The sequence below is a fragment of the Trachymyrmex septentrionalis genome, unplaced genomic scaffold (genome assembly GCF_001594115.1).
Source record: "Trachymyrmex septentrionalis isolate Tsep2-gDNA-1 unplaced genomic scaffold, Tsep1.0 scaffold54, whole genome shotgun sequence".
Taxonomy (NCBI): domain Eukaryota; kingdom Metazoa; phylum Arthropoda; class Insecta; order Hymenoptera; family Formicidae; genus Trachymyrmex; species Trachymyrmex septentrionalis.
Genome location: NW_017305715.1, coordinates 1,042,814 through 1,061,376, shown reverse-complemented (window position 1 = coordinate 1,061,376; position 18,563 = coordinate 1,042,814). Strand labels below are relative to the sequence as shown.

The 18,563-nt window shown below is 33.7% G+C and overlaps 1 pseudogene; it reads left to right on the top strand.

Moving 5' to 3' along the window:
• Nucleotides 1-16,486: 16,486 nt before the first annotated feature.
• Nucleotides 16,487-18,169, top strand: LOC108752097 (annotated as a pseudogene).
• Nucleotides 18,170-18,563: the final 394 nt, after the last annotated feature.

Sequence of the window (18,563 nt, the reverse complement as noted above, 5' to 3'; positions counted from 1 at the left end):
TCACTCTTTTTGGCATTTAAATTCTCGAAATAGGAGTGCTCACTATGATAGGATAATTTTTATTCACAGTTTATGCATGTTAATTTTTGTTGTCTCTGAGGAGGGCTCAAAAGTGGCCCGAAACATGAAAGCGCGTTTTAATAAATAAAGAAGTTTCACATTTCATAGATATATTATTTGCGCGACGTCTTCTGCGCTTGACTCATACTGCCCGTATCCTTTCCAGTTCATTAAATTATAGTCCAGTTCATTAATAATTAAACTATTAATAATTAAACTAACTAAGAAGTCTTAGTTAGTTTGATTTGTAATGTAGTTAAATTCAATGGAGTTTTTTCTAAATCAGCTGAGGTTGTAACAGGGGTACCACAAGGATCGATTTTGATCCGTTGTTGTTCTTGTTATATTGTACATAATTAACATGAATATGATTATTAATAAAAATTGTGAATTGAGATTATTTGCTGACGATGCAATAATTTGTATCACGAGATATTCGAACCTTGCAATTAATGATCAACTAAATGAGCAAATAAAAAGTGTTGAAGAGTGGTTACAGATAAATAAATTACATTGAATATTAATAAAACTAAAGTTATGATAGAGGAGTGAGGAGAATGTGGCATTAGAAAATATTAAAATTAAAATACATGATGTGTATTTAGAAGTATTAAATGAAATGATGTGTAAAGAAGTATTAAATGACCTGAGGTCATTATTGATGAAAATTTAAATTTTTCGGAACATATAAATTATATGAGTAAAAAGATAGGAGCAAAATTAGGAATAATGAGAAGAGTTGGTGCAAACTTATCGGCGATAATGAGATATACTATTTATAAATCGACTGTGGCACCGATGTTGGATTATTGCTCATCAATTATGTTGGGATTAAATAAAGCAAACTTGGATCACTTACAAAAGCTGCAAAATCAAAGAATGAGAATTGTTCTGACACATAAGAACGAGAGGAACATGTTCGAGACATTAAAGTTTATGTCAGTTAAAGAAAGAATTGAGTATAATGTTTGCGTTTTGATATTTAAAATAAAAAACGGAATGTGTCGAAATATTTAATAGATAAAATACAAATAGTGTAGTCACTAATAATGATAAGGAAATTAGATAGATGGGGAATTCAGTCATTGATAATGATGTAAGATTAAAGAGATGTAAGACTAAAGAGAAACAGAAAATGTTGCTTCTGAGGGATTTAAAATATTTAATAAATTGCTAAATGGATTAAAGAGTGAGAATAGAATACAAAACTTTAAGAAATTATTAACGAAATATATTAAGAGCGTGGAATAACTGATTAAGTTTTTTTATATATTCTTTATTGTATTGTATAAATGTTTGTTAAAAATTTTTGTTATTATATGCAGTTGCATTGATGTATTCATTATTGTAAATAGTTAATGAACTAATAAATACATTCATTCATTTATATCCCCCTCTCTCTCTCCCCCCTCTCTCTCCCTCCCTCCTTCCTCCCTCCTCTCTCTCCCACCCTCCCTCCCTCCCTTCATCCATCCATCCCCCTCCACCCTCCACCCCCCCCTCTCTCGCTTGCTCGCTCGTTCATAGCGGTTTGACATATAAAATCAAACTGTGAGATAGACTATAAATTTGAGTGGAAAAAATTGTGCTATCTATTCAACAAATTTAATTATAAATATAATATACGATGAGGATATACAATGAGTGATATCTGTTGTAAACATGCAATATAATGAGTGAAAAACTGAGTGTAAAAGTTTGGAAAAATTGATCGGAGAAGGTAAGCTATTACTAGGAAATGGAAGTAACTTGTTACTTATAACAAAGTTACAGTTAGAAGTTACTTTTTTGGTAACTACGTTATTTTTTTTCTTTGGTAACTGTAACGGTAACGAAGTTACATTTTTTGATAACGATAACGAATTTTACAGTTATTTTATCAGTTAGTTTATTTTTATCGTTACTTTGCACATGATTGGACACAAGCCACTTACATTATAAAAAATTCTTTTACACATATGATAGATGTAAAATAGGTTACATGATTAGTCCTGTATATAAAAAATGTAATTTTACAGAAATTATGTAAATCCACAAAAATTATGTAAATTTAATTGTGTAAATATATCTTATTTTATATTAGTTATTTTATAAAGTTATGTAAATAGGATATTTTGAATATTTTCTGTAATTATCCAAATTTTCGTACAATATTACATATTATAACAGAAATTTTTCGCGTATTACTGTTAAATGTATAATAATATATTATATGTATAATGCAAAATGTATTGTCATATTATCGTTCCTGTAACACATACACATTGTATTTGTACTTCTACAATTTGCTTAGTTAAAAACCAAGAAATTATTTTTATTTGCATATTGCAAATTTACAAACGTGTCGACGTTTATAACTATTGTAGTAGGTCTCAAAATTATCTAATAGTTGTAATTTTACACAACAATTTTTTAGTGCATAGCGCTTGAGACTAAAGAAGCCCCTCAGCCCGTCCGCTGTGATTGACGGTCGTAGATTTAAGAAAAAATAATGCAAAAATAAAAGTTACTTTCTCAAGTAACGATAACTGTAACGAGTTACTTTTAAAAATTATTAATTAGTAACGATAACTTGTTACTTTTTCTATTCGGTAACGAGTAACTGTAACTTGTTATTTTTAAAAAGTAACTTTCCATTTCCTGCCATTACGGTGACACAGGTGAATTTATCAGTGTAATTTATCAGTGAACAGCGCCGTTTAGATGACGAGATAAATTAAGTAGATCGAGTCGGTAATTAAATGCTCGGTATTATCGATTATTATATTGGGTGGTCCGGAAAGTCCGTGCGGATTTTTTCATTGATTTTTCAAAAGTTTTTTTATTTGTTGCAAAATTTTCGTTACGATTATATCATTCGCTAGAGCAAAGTTTCAGCTTTAAGAATCTGTTTTTTAAATTGCGATATGATGATTTTTATCGGAGTTATGAGCAATCGAAATCAGAATGCTTCTTTACTTAACTCGCGAATAACTCAGAAACAAAAAATTATAGGAACATTTTTAAAAAATGATTTTGTAGGGAAAGCTTTAAGTTTTCACGATGGGTAGTCGAAAATTTTCGTAAATTTTTTTTGGGCACGTGAGAGACCCCCAAAGTGAAAAGAAAATTTTTTATCATTTTCAGCTCGTAGTTTTTGGTATGTAAAAATTATCAAACTCATATAAACTTAAAAAATGTGATAAGCTTTTAAAAGTAGAGATTTCAAGCTTTAAAACCCTTTTTTTTAATTTAAATTTCGTTCATTTTTGACGAAGGTATCGTATATACAATTTTTCATTGTAAAATCCGCACGGACTTTCCGGACCACCCAATATAATAATGAGTGTAAGATGGATGCCAAAACAGTAGGATCTGTCACTTGTCGGCAGTACAGGAAAGACATAAAAACGGAAGCACATAAATGTGTGGCATGCGATAAGCTGTTCCATCCCAGATGCATAAAGCTGCACAAAGTGTATAATCAGTCAAATGAGTTAATATCTTGTAAAGGGAAAACGGAAGTGTTGGTTGTAACAGGCGGAAGCAGTAATAGAGATAGAAAGGTATCAAACTGTGACACTCAAATATCAGAAAGAAGCACCATAGAAAGTAAAGTTGAAGTCATATATAAAATGATAAAAGAAATGAAGGATGATAGGTAAAAATCTTACTTAAAAGAGCAATACAGGAAGCCATAGAAGAAGAAATGGATAGAGTAAGAGTAAAGATACAAACATGGAAAAAGAACTAGAACAGATTATAAATAGCACTATAAAAAAGAAAATAAAGAAATTAGTTAATATGCTGCCAATGGTGGAAACAAATATGCAGAAGACTGAGAAAAAGAAAAGTTATAGTGAAGCAACAGTAAATAAGTAGGAAACAGTAATTATCATTAAGCCACTGGAAAAAAAAGTAGAGCAAACGCTAGTGAGATTACAGAGGAATATTAAAAATACAATTGATGTCTTCAAGTTGGGAGTAAGAATCACAAAAATGAAGAAAGCAACTAGAAGAGCAATTGTGAAAGAATGTGAAGATAAAAATCAAGCTAAAATATTGAAGGAAAAAATAACAAATCTGTTTAAAAAATACGTTATACAAGATCCAAAAAAGAAAAAATTGAAGATAAAGATCTTTGATATTGAAAAGAAAGATTGCAAGAAGGAACAAGAATTATGAAAAAAATTGAAGAACAGAATGGACTTATAAAGAATAGTATACAAGGGAAGATTATGCATAAATCGATGTATGGAAAATCTCAACAAATAACGATCATACCAGAGATGGCAAGAACACACATGAAATGATGAAGGAAAAGTGAAAATTGGAATATATGTAAAGGTTCAGAATTATATAGAGATTTTAAGGTGTTTTAAGTGTTGTGGCTATTATCACTTTGCGAAAGATTGTAAAAAAAATATAAAATTCCGGAAATTGTGCGGGAAAACATGTAACTAAAGAGTGTAAGAGTGAAACAAAAAATGTATGAACTGCGAAGAAAAAATCAAAAAATCAGTTTTATAATTAAAAATATAAATTCAAATCATTCATTATTTGATATGAATTGTCTATACTATAAAAAAGAATTTAAGAAACAGAGAAATAGAATTTATAGTAGTTTATAGCAAATAGTGCAATCAAAGAAGAAAAATGCTAGAATGATTTATTTAAACGCACAAGGGTTTATAAAACATAAAGATAAAATAGAAAATATATTTTTAGAAAAATTTAGACTGAGTACAATGAGATTTACGAAAACGCATGTAACAAATATAATCGAAGATCATGAACTAGATATTAAAGGATATATATATGTGAGAAGAGATTCAGAATCTAGAACAAGAGGTGTTTTATTGTATGTAGAGAGTACAATCAAGTTTGAAGTAATAGCGATAAATATATGTGTAGTATATAATTGGTGGTCAATAACAATAAAGATTAATGACAAGAATTATAAAGAAACATTAATGTTAGTTTATTATTCGCTTAATGGTAGTGAATTTTCTAGAATTTCTGGAAGAAATATGTAATAATAATTTGCTGAATGGTAGCGTTATATTAATGGGTGATTTAATAGACATAAAAGTTAAAAATTATTGTCAGAATAAGTTAATAAGAGTAATGGATTTAATAGGTTTAAAACAATTGTGTGGTAAATGAGCCAACGAAAATAGTAAATACTTCAGAGACAATAATTGATTTAGTTTTTACTAACGGAAATAGAGGTAACAGTTGAGCATGAGCCACAAATAACGGACCATTCAATGATTGTCTTATATTTGAATATAAATGCGAAAAAGAGTGAGAATGAAACGATTGTATGTATGAATTATAAGAAGATGGATATGAAAAAATTTATGAAAATGATTGATTATAGTGTAAATGTTGTCGAAGGTAATAATGTTAATGATCTGATGAATTTAACTATAAATGCGATTGTCAAGTGTCTTGATAAGGTTGCGCCTAAAAAGAAAATTACACTGCGAAATAAGTGGCGAGGTAAGCAACGATTTTCTGAGGTGATCCGTCAAATGGAATCCGTCAAATAAATCTAAGAGATAAGGCCTATAAACTAATTCGAATAAGCAAGAGTAATGATGATTAGGAACTGTTTTATCAACTGAGAAACAAAGTCTTTGATTAATGTAAAAAGGTCAAGAGAAATTATTTAGAATCTAGAGTAGATAAAAATATAAAAAAATTTAGACAAATGTAGAAGTCATTTCGGGAACTGCTGAAGAGTAAAGATAAGTAGCTACAAATAGAGATAATACGAGTACATACAGGAAGATTTAGTGTGGAGATACTTTGTATATACGTAGTAATATATACGAGATGGCAAATATTTTTAATAGATATTTTGTAGATAGCATATCAGGGACTTCAGAAACGGATGATACATTGGAATTAATAATAGATAAATATACTGAAAATAAATTTAAAGTTTTTAGTACAATTAATGTAGGCGAATTAAATCGAATAGTTAATAGATTAGGAAACAAAAGTGTACAAAGGAATGAATAACTGTTGAGATAATGAAAAGAGTGGTAACGCACACGCGATAGCAGGTATAAAATTATGCGAAGTACTGAATAGATTTTCAGAGGAGGGAATATTCCGAAATGAGTGGAAAGAAGCTATTGTAATTCCTATACCCAAAATACAAAGAACAAAAAAATTTCGACCTACAATATAAAAAAGTTACCGATTTATGAGAAGGTACTAGAAATAACAGTTCACAGTCAATTAGTTAACTATTTGGAGGATAATAAATTATTAGAAGAGTGCCAATCAGGGTTTAGAGCGAGACACTCATGTGAAACTACCCTTCAATGGATTATCAAGTCGGAAAAGAAGTATAGATGAAAGAAAGATAATAGGAGTTGCATTTTTAGATTTAAAAAGGGATTTGAATTAGTAGACAGAGATATTTTATTAAAGAAATTGGAAAGTTATGGGATAACAGGGGTAGTATTTAGTTGGTTTAAAAATTATTTAGAAAACAGAACTGAGAGAGTTAAATGAAAATTTGTCAGGATCTATTACTGTAAAGCTGGGAGTTCCAAGGATCAATATTAGGACTGTTAGTATTTTTACTCTATATAAATAACTTGACGAGAGTTGTTTGTGACAATTGTGAAATTAGATTATTCGCAGATGATGTACTAATATATATAATACAATAGACCATACAAGCTAAGAAATAAATAATAATCTTAATATACCAATGCAACAAATTGAGGAATGATTGAAAAATAATAGATTGAAATTAAATGTGAATAAAACCAAAGTTATGCTAGTTAGAGGTATTAGGAAAAAAATATTGGAAAGTATTTAATATAAAAGTAAAAGTAGAAAATATAGCTAGAAGTGATTAGTGAAATTAAATACTTAGATGTTATTATAGATAGAAATTTAAATTTTGCAGCACATGTTAACTATCTGGGGAAAAAGATAGGATCGAAATTGGGGACATTTTATCAAATTAGTATGAATTTGACACTATACATAAGGTGTGTTGTATACAAAGCGATAATTGCTCCGTTGTTTGAATATTATTCGTCTATATTAGTAAGTTTCGTCTATATTACTAAGATTATAATGTGCAGTATTTACAGAAATTACAAAATAAGGGAATGAGAATTATATTACGGTGCAATTACAAAACAAGAATTGAAGATATGCTTAAGGCATTGCAATTTATGTCAATTAAAGAAATAATTAAATACAATGTTTGTATTTTGATACATAAAATGGTAAATGGAGATTGTCTGAGTTATTAAAAAAATGAGATACAGCAAATAAGAAGAAAAGAAGAAGTAAATAAAATCAGAGAGAAATATACATATTAAAAGATGTAAAACTAGAGAGGAACAGAGAATATTGTTATATGATGAGTTTAAAATGTACAACAATTTACCTAATAAAATAAGAAAGGAAAAAAGATTTAAAAACTTTAAGAAAACGCTAGTACCATATATGAGGAGTGCAGAGGGATAGTGCAATGTAGATGTATAAGATGTTTAAATCTGGCGGTTTGGATAATTAATAAATAGGCATTATATTAGATTGTATCACACATTGCAGCTATTGAAGCTAATAAAGATCGATTAATTACTCCTCACCTCCATCCCTCCCTCTCCCTCTTTCCCCATTTCGTTCTCCTCCCTCCGCTCTATCACGCTCCCCACCCCTCCCCCCTCCCCCCTCTCCTTCCTTCTCTCCCTCTCTCTCTCTCTCTCTCTCTCTCTCCCTCCCCCCTCTCTCTCTCTCCCAACGATCTTTCCGCTCTACTGCTGCCAATCTATAGAATAATCTCCCGTAGGATATACGCTCTTCGAGTTCCATAAATATCTTTAGACAAAAACTCTATGTGCATTTGCTCACAAAATCATAGTAATATTAGTCTATAAGTTCTCAATTTTTGCGACAATAATGCATATTTTTTTAAACGTTCCATCTTTTTGCATATTTTTTTAAATGTTCCATCTTTTTGCATATTTATTCTTTTAATAGTATGTATATCAATGCGATATCTTTTATAATTTTCTGCATGTGTACTTATTACTCACGTAAACTCTTATCCTTATAGAATATACTTATTTATATTAGGTGTACAAAAAAGTTCTGAGCTTTTTTTTGTAAAATTCAATCTTTATTTATTATAATCGTACGGAAATGGCTTGCTGCGTAACGCCAAGCTGTTCTGCAAGCTCCTTTTCAGTTTGCGCAGAGTTTATATCCAGCAGTGCTTGCAATTCGTCCGTTTCAATCTTTTCAGGGCGTCCAGCACGCGATTCATCTTTAAGACTGAAATCTCCTTGGCGAAACTTTTGATACCACCTTTTGCATGTTGCATGACTTACAGCGTTCTCTCCATATGCAGCACAAATCATTTCAGTGGCTTCAGCAGCATTTTTCTTCAGATGAAACGCGAAGTGGATGGAAAATCGAATATGCTCTTTTGTAATTGCCATCGTGAACACTACTGATTTTTGAGGTTATGTGCATCAAACGCCAAACCGTATCGCATTTCAGGAGGTTAAATGTTACTGTTTTAAAACCCCAAAAGGGCGGGAAGATATATAAAATTTAAATTGTTATTTCGGTTGTATCAAATCTAAAGCTCAGAACTTTTTTGTACACCTAATATTTTTCTTTTAAAATTTTTGTATATTGTTTCTTCAGAATTTGATTTTTTTCTATGTATACTTAATTGAATCTTTTCTGTATATTGTTGTATATTTTAGCGCTTGAGGGGACTTGTCCCAGAGCGCATAATAAATGCTGCCTTCTCTCTCTCTTTCCCTCTCCCTCAATAAACGTAAGTACAATTAGTCATATCTTTTGATGTTCTACTGATGTATTTTCTTCTGCTTGCTGCCCTGCGGGGAATTCCTCCGTTGCAGCTCTTGGTGCGTCAATGTTCCTACTGCTTTGACGAGTTGATATCGTTTTATATTTGATGTGGAGACTTAACGATTATTTTGAACTTTATGCAATTTGGACTAGCAGTTTTATTTCGCCTGAGAGAATTGCTGTTCCAAGCATACAAAGAACATCTTATACGAGTACATCTACATTGCACTATCCCTCTCCACTCCTCATATATGGTACTAGCGTTTTCTTAAAGTTTTTAATATGCTTGTGGGTCCATGCGTCTCGATATCTGATTGGTTCCGGAGAGTGTGCGAAACGGCGGGAGAGAAAGTCGAACGAGAGGACTTCAACGACGGGCGCCAAATCGGTAAACAAGGATATCTGAGACAAAAACAAAAATATAGGTTATCAAACGAGATATATATCCAGCGCTCTAAACATGTCAAATGCATCCGATAAAAATACTGATATTATTATGAATGCGCCTAGGCTTGCCACGCTAAAACAGACAATAAATATACATAACGATACAATAGCGAAATTATTGTTATCCAGTAAGAAAACACTCCAAAAAAGATCAATAATTAAATCTGCTTTTCATGTTTGTAAAGAAGCTTTCCTTGAGCTATCGACTACTTATATTGCATTGTTAGATGGTAACATCCAACACCTGCAGTTTCTATCGCCGATATTAGAAATGTGGTGAAGGATACGCTATTAGAGACACGTGCGATGCCGTTATCTGATAACATGATCACTTCGCATACGTTTGCGTTCGCTCTGCTGTGCGCTCGTATGCCGAAGCAAATGTCGAGCATTCGAGAGTCTTCGTCGGCTCCGGCCACACCTTGGATATCCCTAAGAAGCTATCTAGCTTGATGATTCTCCGAAGGATCAATATCGCTGAGAAATTCACCTCCTCACATGGAGGCTTTAAAAGACTATTAAACCATCTGACTTTAATCTTAAGGTTAGAAGTTTGACGTCAGCCCCTAATAAGGGAGTACGTATCGGGGCAATGTCCGTTGACAAAGAATAAAGGATTCGGGTGTTCTGGAGAATGCTAGCCTGATTGTGCAGGGAACGAAAATTAAATCCTAGATTGTTGGTTCATGGAATACCGAAAGGCTTGACAGACGACGACCTAAAGGCTAAGATGTTGGCACTTTATTTGCAAAATGTCGATGCGGCCGAACTAAGAATAGTCTATATATTTCCGACCAAGAATGATCGAAGGACGATCTGTCCACCAGCTGTACTATTGAAATGTCACTAGAAATTCGTAACACATTCGTGAGAGAAGAACAAATTTTTATAAACTTTTCTGTCTACAGAGTCACTGATTATATCAAGATTGTTCAGTGCTACAAGTGTCTTGCATTTGATCATTTTGCTAACAAATGCAGATCAACTCCTCTTTGCGGTCATTGCGCAGAGGCTCATGAAGCTAGAGAATGTACAAGGGGCTAAATAAAGCCCCTGTGTGTGAAAACTGCGATGGACCTTACACAACGACATCTCTCACTCGGCACTGGATAATAAAAACTGCCCTATTTTTGGAGAAGACTCATTAACAAAGCTAAGGCTGTTAACTTTGGCTAAAGAACCCATCACACCCACTTTGAACTATCTATGAATTTGCAACGTGAATTGTCAGTCGCTGCTTGTTTACCTGGATGAGTTTAGACTTTTCTTTGAGGAAACCAATTATCACATCATTTGTCTATCTGAAATCTAGCTAATTATCACATCATTTGTCTATCTTAAATCACATATGGCTGATCATGGTTTATCATTGCAGGGCTATCATATTGTTAGATGCGATAGAATCGGTAAGGAGAGTGGCAGTGTTACTATCTACGTCTCTAATTCTCTACGATCAAAAATTTTGCGTAAGTGAGAGAGAGTATATTGCGGTAAACGAAAATATTTACTGATTGACGTTTCTCCGGATAAGTTGCGGGTTGCACCTGGTCGTCATATAAACTATCTCATTGTGATTATCTAGCAGATTTCTTTAATGCGCTTATTTCTGTCTCTTATAAGCATGCAATCATTTTTAATGACTTTAATGCAGATTTGTGCTCGAATTCATTTCTCGCTGAGCAGGTCCGATCGTTTGTGACCTCCTCCAATCTATATCTAATACCATATGAACCTACCCACTATACCAAACAATTGTCCACACTTCTTGATCTATGCATTGTAGACGATAAAGATAAATTTTTGAATTTTAACCAGAGAGATGTCTGTCAGCCCACGATCTGATTGACATGTACAAGGTCAAAGTGGAACGTCGTCCAACGGGCATAAGGGTTAGAGATTTTCGTAATTTTGACTCTAATTATTTTCTCTGGAGCTATGCAACTGGAATACCGTTTTAAATACACTCGACATCAACGAAATGGTTGTTTGCTTCAATAAAACTTGTTGAACTGCTACGATAGGCATACACCGCTCGAGGTCATAAAGTCTAGGTATCTGATCACACTATGGATCCCCAACGATATTAGGGCTATCATGAAGGAGAGAGATGTAACTCGAAGAAATTGGAAAAGGCGCAAGTCAACAAAGAATACAAGCACTATAAGCTGCTCAGAAATAAAGCAAGATGTGCAGTGCGTGAAACCAAAAGCTCATTTTATTGCAATCTTTTTAGTAACCTTTTTGAACCCACAGCGATCTGGAAGAAACTTAGGCATCTTGGTCTAATTAAACAGAGGAAGACTGACAGGAGATTACTCTTCTCTATCGAGGAATTGAACAAGTACTTTTTTTGTGTCTGCGACTAAGGATTTGATGACGGCTTTTTACCTTGGTGAGGAGACCTATGACGATTCTAAATTTTACTGGAAGAACATTATGCTGCAAGACGTATTAAGTGCACTGCGAAAAAAAAAATCTACAGCAACAGGATACGATAATATCTCCGATAGGATGATTATAAGTGCCTTGTCCGTAATTATGTTCTTACGCATATTTTCAATTTTTGTCTACAAAACGGTGTGTGTCCTCAACTTTGAGAGCCTGCTATTGTCTGTTCCCTGCCCAAGATTAGAAGTCAGTGTCAGTTAAGAGATTATAGCCCGATATTTATTCTATGTTTCCTATCTAAAGCTTTTGAGCGCATCACTGCGGATCAGATTACATGTTTTGTAGAAAGTCACAATTTACTTGACAAACAATAGTTTGCTTATAAAAAAAGACACTCCATTCAGTCGGCGTTACTCAATCACGTTCCTCGATAAGGTCTACGGCAACAGCTAGAAATGTAATTATCGTTTTCTTCGATTTCATTAAAATGTTTGATCATTACATCCTCATCAAGAAACTTAAACTCTTGAACTTTTCGTGTGCGTCGCTGCGCTGGATTTATGCATATTTGGAACAAAGAAGGCAGGCTGTTAATGATCCAATCAGTGGCAGTGTCTCATCTGAAATAGTCATTCAAAAGGGTGTTCCTCAGGGACCTGTATTAGGTCCATTATTGTTCTCGCTATATATTAATAATTTCAAGTGCTAAAAACCTGCAAGTATTCATATTATGCCGACGATCTACTCATTTATGCTCATATCGAAAGGCTATCAAACGCTATCTGCAAATGATAACACTGGACCATGAATATTACCATTTTGGACTTTCTAAAACCGTCCATTTTAGGACGTACTAGACTAAATTAATATAGTAAACAAATTTTAGACTACAATCAAGACACAATAATTCTTATATGAGTATTATTATTGATTAATATCTTATTTCAGAATACACATCAAAAAATTATGATTAAAAAAAACGTTTTTTCCTGAATTCGGGAACTAATTTTATAGTGCTTCGAAAACGGTCACCTATTCGGTTGCATATCGCCATTCACTATCCTTGATTTCTGAAATCGTATGTAGAAATCGCTGCACTTCGATGATTCACAAACACCTATACATATAATCATAGATGTATAGTTATGATACATCTGTTCAATACGGTCTTGATATAAATTTGTACAGTTCTACTTAACATCTGTCTAATATTTAACCAGTCAATTACTGTCTAATATTTAATCTTAATGTTATAATGACTATTTTTAGATTAGGAAATCATACGCTGTACTTTCACAGTATATCGTCTTCGATTAGAGGTCTCCACAAACTTTCTTCTGTCGATAATAATACGCCGTATTGATCCGGGTTATGCACTATGTATGTACCTAAACTGTATGCAGTACAGATACAGTGTTGATACACTGTACTATGATATCATGTACGGTCAACAATGACTCGGATCGAAATGAAATTTTGATCCGGTTACAATCACGGTCAGAGGCTGTACTCAATTTTCGGTTCCAGTTCCGGTCCTTTTACCGATAATGATTTCGATTTTTTTTCGGTCTTTTTCAATTCCGAATCAAAAAGGTCCGAAATCCAAACGGTTTCAGTTCTTTTATCGATAACGGTAATCATAATCATTTGGATTTAAATTTTTTTCAATTACGGTATATGATTATTTACTGTAGAGAAAGGTAATACAACAAGCATAAATTGCATATTTAAGAAAATTCATATTTATTTTAAAACAAAATTGAATGGGAGATATGTAAGCAGTGTAAAGCTTGTTTCTACCAATGCAGTTTAACTTTAATCTCGATTCAACTTAGAGCCTTAGCAGAAGGCTGACTTATAATCTTAAGACAATTCTTACGCATTACTAAAGACATGTGACTTAGGCCCAGTTACAGAACTCACGGTTAATTCTTAACCAAGGTTCAACTCATTCTTTATTTCTTTTCAATTCTACGAGTGTGAGTCAATAAGTTTTTAGAAAAACATAGTAAAACATATTTTTTTTTATCGATTCATTTTTATTTCTCAACATAGTTTCCTTTCAGCTCGATACACTTGACTCCAACGATTCTCAAACTTTTTCAAGCCGTCTGAATAATATGATTTGTTCAACCCTTCAAAATAAGCCTCTTCGGCGATGAGCTGCTCTCTGATGGTGAATCTCTTTCCTCCGAATCATTTCTTCAAGTTTGGAAGCAGGAAATAGTCGCAGGAGGCTAAATCTGGCGAATATGCTGGATAGGGAAGCAATTCGTAGAATTCGTTGAATTTGGCCATCGGTGCCGGGCACGTGTGAACCCGTGCATTGTCTTGATGGAAGAGCACCTTCTTCTTCGCCAGATGGAGACGTTTTTTTCTTTAAAATGTTGTTGAAACATTTTAATAAGGCTGCGTAGTAATCGCTATTGATCGTTTGTTTCGACGGAAGGTAATCGATATGAATTATATTGCGTCCCAAAAAACTATGGCCATCATCTTTCCGGCCGACTTCACGGTCTTCGCCTTCTTCGGAGCTGGTTCACCCGGTGAAGTCCATTGTTTTGACTGTTCCTTTGTCTCGGGTGTGAAGTAATGGATCCATGTTTCGTCCACAGTAATGAATCAATGCAGAAATTCATCTGGATTACTTGTTAAAACATCTCCAAACATTATTTCGAAATCGTCACACGGTCGCGCTTAGTTCACGGCGAGCAAACGCGACACCCATCTTGCCGGTAGCTTCTTCATATCCAATTGTTCGTGCAAAATTGAAATCACTGTGCCATGTGATATGACTGTGGCTTCAACAAGCTCGCGCACTTTCACTCGTCGATCAGTCAAAACAATATCGTGGATTTTATCGATGATTTCTGGCGTAGCAACCTCAATTGGACGTCCCGAATGAAGTGCATCACATGTGGATGTACGACCACGTTTAAATTAATTCATCCAATTATATACAGTCGCAAACGCTGATGCAGATGTGCTATGAACATTACCCAACTCAGCTTTGATTCCTTTCGGCGTTAAACCTTTCATATGTAGATATTTAATCAGTGCACGAAACTCGTTTTTTTTCATTTTGCAAAAAATACAAAGGTTGTTCGCTTTAATCGTCTACATAAATGTAACCACGCGATAAATTCCGCTCAAAATTTGACAGTAATCAGCTGAAAGATGCTACTTGTCAAAAAGTAATGTGACATGACACTGCGAGTGCTCTCTGACAGATTTTCTAAAAACTTATTGACTTGCCCTCGTAGAATTGATAAAAGATGAGGAATAAGTTGAACTACGGTTAAGAGTTAACCGTGAATTGTGGAACTGAGTCTTAATCATAAGATACTGTCTTAAAATTATAAGTAAGCCTCTTTGCTAAGATCCTTACACTTCATCTTTTTCTAATTCTTAAAACTACAATAGAAAAAGATGAAGAGTTGAATCGAGATTAAAATTAAACTGCATTGATAGAAACGAGCATAAGCATTCTAACTCTAAATTAGTGTAAAATAAACAGATTATTTTTTTTCTTGTTTTGCTGCTGTTTCACTTTTATTATCTTCTGCGACGTCATCCCCGACATCTTAATATCTTATCGTAATGGCATACACACGTACGCTGATCGTAAACATAACGAAGAAATTTGCTCTTCTTCGTTCGATGGACCTGGTGGAGTACTTGCTCGTTCTATCCTTCAAACCTTCCCAATTACATCGCTGAAATACATGGACAGTGCAGAACCATGGCATATATACCTAAGCGAAAAACCTGCTATTAACAAGGAATATCTGCTTAACACGTTAATACACGAAATTGGACACGCATTAAGATTAACACACAGTTCGCGTGAAGATTCCATAATGTTCGCATTTGTCAGTACTAATAATAAAATAAAACCGTTAAACTCAACACAGAGGACATTTTAGCCATTCGACAACTCTATGGAATTAAAAAGACAACAACAACAACAACTACACAATCACCAACGTTAATTACCGAAATTACGACGCATAAACCCGAGTACGTAGATCTCTGTATTTTGCAATATATGGATATGGTGTTGGTATTACATTATTGAATATTCATTGATAAATATAGATGATAAAAAATACGACGATATTTTGTAAATAATATGATTTACATGGTCGACATGGTCCCAATTTCAAATTGAAAGAAGGTTAGCCAAAACGTCTCTCGAGTCTAGGATTTCCCACGAACACTTTGATTAATACTGTAGTAAATACTAACAGAGGACAAACCTATGCAATCTTCGATAATAACGATGTGGCGCAGATAGACGAATGTAGTATGAATGTTCGCTCGTATCAATCGTTACAAGCAGTATTCCCAAGAATACCGTCAGCTCCGACCTTGGCCTTCCGATATATGGATGGTAATATTTACTTTGCCAAAAAACAATTTTACAAATTTAACGAGTTCACGAGAACTATAACAAAGGCTGGTAAATTTAATATAAACGTACTCAACGTCGAATGTTCGAGAGCTGGATTATTGTGATAAATGCAGGATATCTTAGGTCGACTAATTCGATCAAGTAATACATATTGACAAAACACAACGAGGAATAAGAAGAAGGAGGGGAAAAGAATGGAAGGACATATACAATAAATAATATAATAGTTTTAAACGATCGGTATGAAAGGAACAATTATTCCGACAACATCATTTGTACGCACTTTCCAAGCTTTCCGATCGTGAAGACGATACTGCGAAAAAAATACACAAAATGCTCAACAATGCGGATATCGAAAATTATCTCATGGAACAGGATGCTCGTGATGAACGAAGCGTGAAGAAGAACAAATTCGACGATTTGAATGATGAAAATCCAGATAAAGAACAATCAGATAAGTAAATATTTTTTTCTTTGCGTCTATTTTTTTTATCTACTAATTTTTTTCTTTAATTACAGACATCAAATCGCACATTGTCCTATCTCGAGAGAAGATATCCGTTAACTGTGACTGGCTACAAATACTTGAACATTGGTATCGATGTCAAACTCCCTTCTTACGTAGCCATCACTTTGGGAGATTGTCACGGTAAAGAGATTCCACTTTCACCAGACATCTGGAGAGAGCTTCTCGAACAAAAACACGTTATTTTGTTCCTTTTGCAGTACGATGAGAATAATAGAGAAATACGTGCGCCGTCTCCAATGTATTGTACGTTGGAAATCTAACGTTACGCTTCAATCGAATCAACAATCTACCAATACTGCGTCTAGAAACAAGTACAGCTCGTCTATCCATATTGAAAAGCACTGTACTCAATATATTTAATCTCGAATACTATGTAAATCGTCTCATTTCCTCCTTAATTGCAATAATCGATAACATCGATAAAAAATTTTCGCGGCTTCTCGATATTGCGTTCACTGTCACGGAATCTGCGAACATGTTAAAAACGATGTATGATAACAAATTCTTCGACCGCAACGATATAATTAAGTGTGAGTTGATCTCTGGTCTTCGGAGAGCATTAATTATGTATGTCATTTAATAATAAAAAATATATATTTTAAAATATAAAAAAATTATTTTGCATCCCTACCTTTATGTATATACATTAAAGGAAAAAGGAAAAAGGGAAATGGTGTATACTGTATGATTGTCACTCGCGCTGACGCAAACTTTAAGGAAAAAGTGGGGAAAAAGGAAAAAAGGAAATGGGTGTGGAATCGTATAATATATAGTTGTCACTTGCGCTGTCACAGACAGTCAACCTCGCAAAATATAAAAAGTGAGAAAATCATGAGTGACCTAAAAAATCATTTAATTATCAAATACGAGTACCCAGTCGAAGGGATAAGTGATTTTTTATTACCATTTTTTATTACTTTTTCTAATTTTTTCTCATTATTTAGTATTTAATGGTTGATAATGAAAGAGTTAAAGGGTTACAATTAAAAAATGAGCTCGGGGTGCAGACCATCTCCTTGGTAAATTTTTTTTTAATGTTTTATACTTGATTGTACTTATTTTATAAATAATATTGATAAATAATTTTATATTACAGAATGATGTGGGAATGAGCAAGAGAGAAGAGGAAAATGAAAGAGACAGTGTGTGAGAGAAAGACAGTACGGGCCTCCTCAGTGACTTTTATCACATCCTTAAGGATGTACAAGTACGAGACTCTGATCCTGTGTATAAAATGCAGACCCATCAATCTGTCATTTGTATTCAATATGGAAAATATAGTGCATGTTATCCATATCACGGCAGAAGAAGACCTGTTAAACATCATCGATGAAGTGTTCGAAGACATACATTTTGAAGAAAACGATAATGAGAACGCATCAGAGGATGATGGATATTGCAGCAGCAACAGCGATAAGAGTGTGAATTCTGAGGAAATTATACACGATAACAAAGACGCATTAGATGATGAATATAACATCAATTAACAAAAAATAGAAAAATCTTTGAAAAGGTGTGAGTAAGAGAGATAGTGTGTGTGTGTGTGATATTCGGTGACAGGGGGAGTTTTTAGTTGGTAGGCAGACCCGGCTGGATGGAAATTTTCATCCACCGGATGAAGTCTGAATCCAATACGCCTATCGTGCGCGGTAATGGGTGCCTTCCCTCGGTTAGGTTCAAACTCCCTTGAGAGGATTGTCTAGTCGAGGTATAAGAATATTTTCTCCTCCTACGCAAAAAAAAACAAAAAAAAAGCGTGGCAGTAAAGGTGTCATCCTGAGGGGAACGGCGGGTGCCGCGAAACATGTCCTTGAAAAATCTTTAAAATGTAATATACAGCATAATCCGTCGATATGAGTAAGAGAAGACAGTGCGTATGAT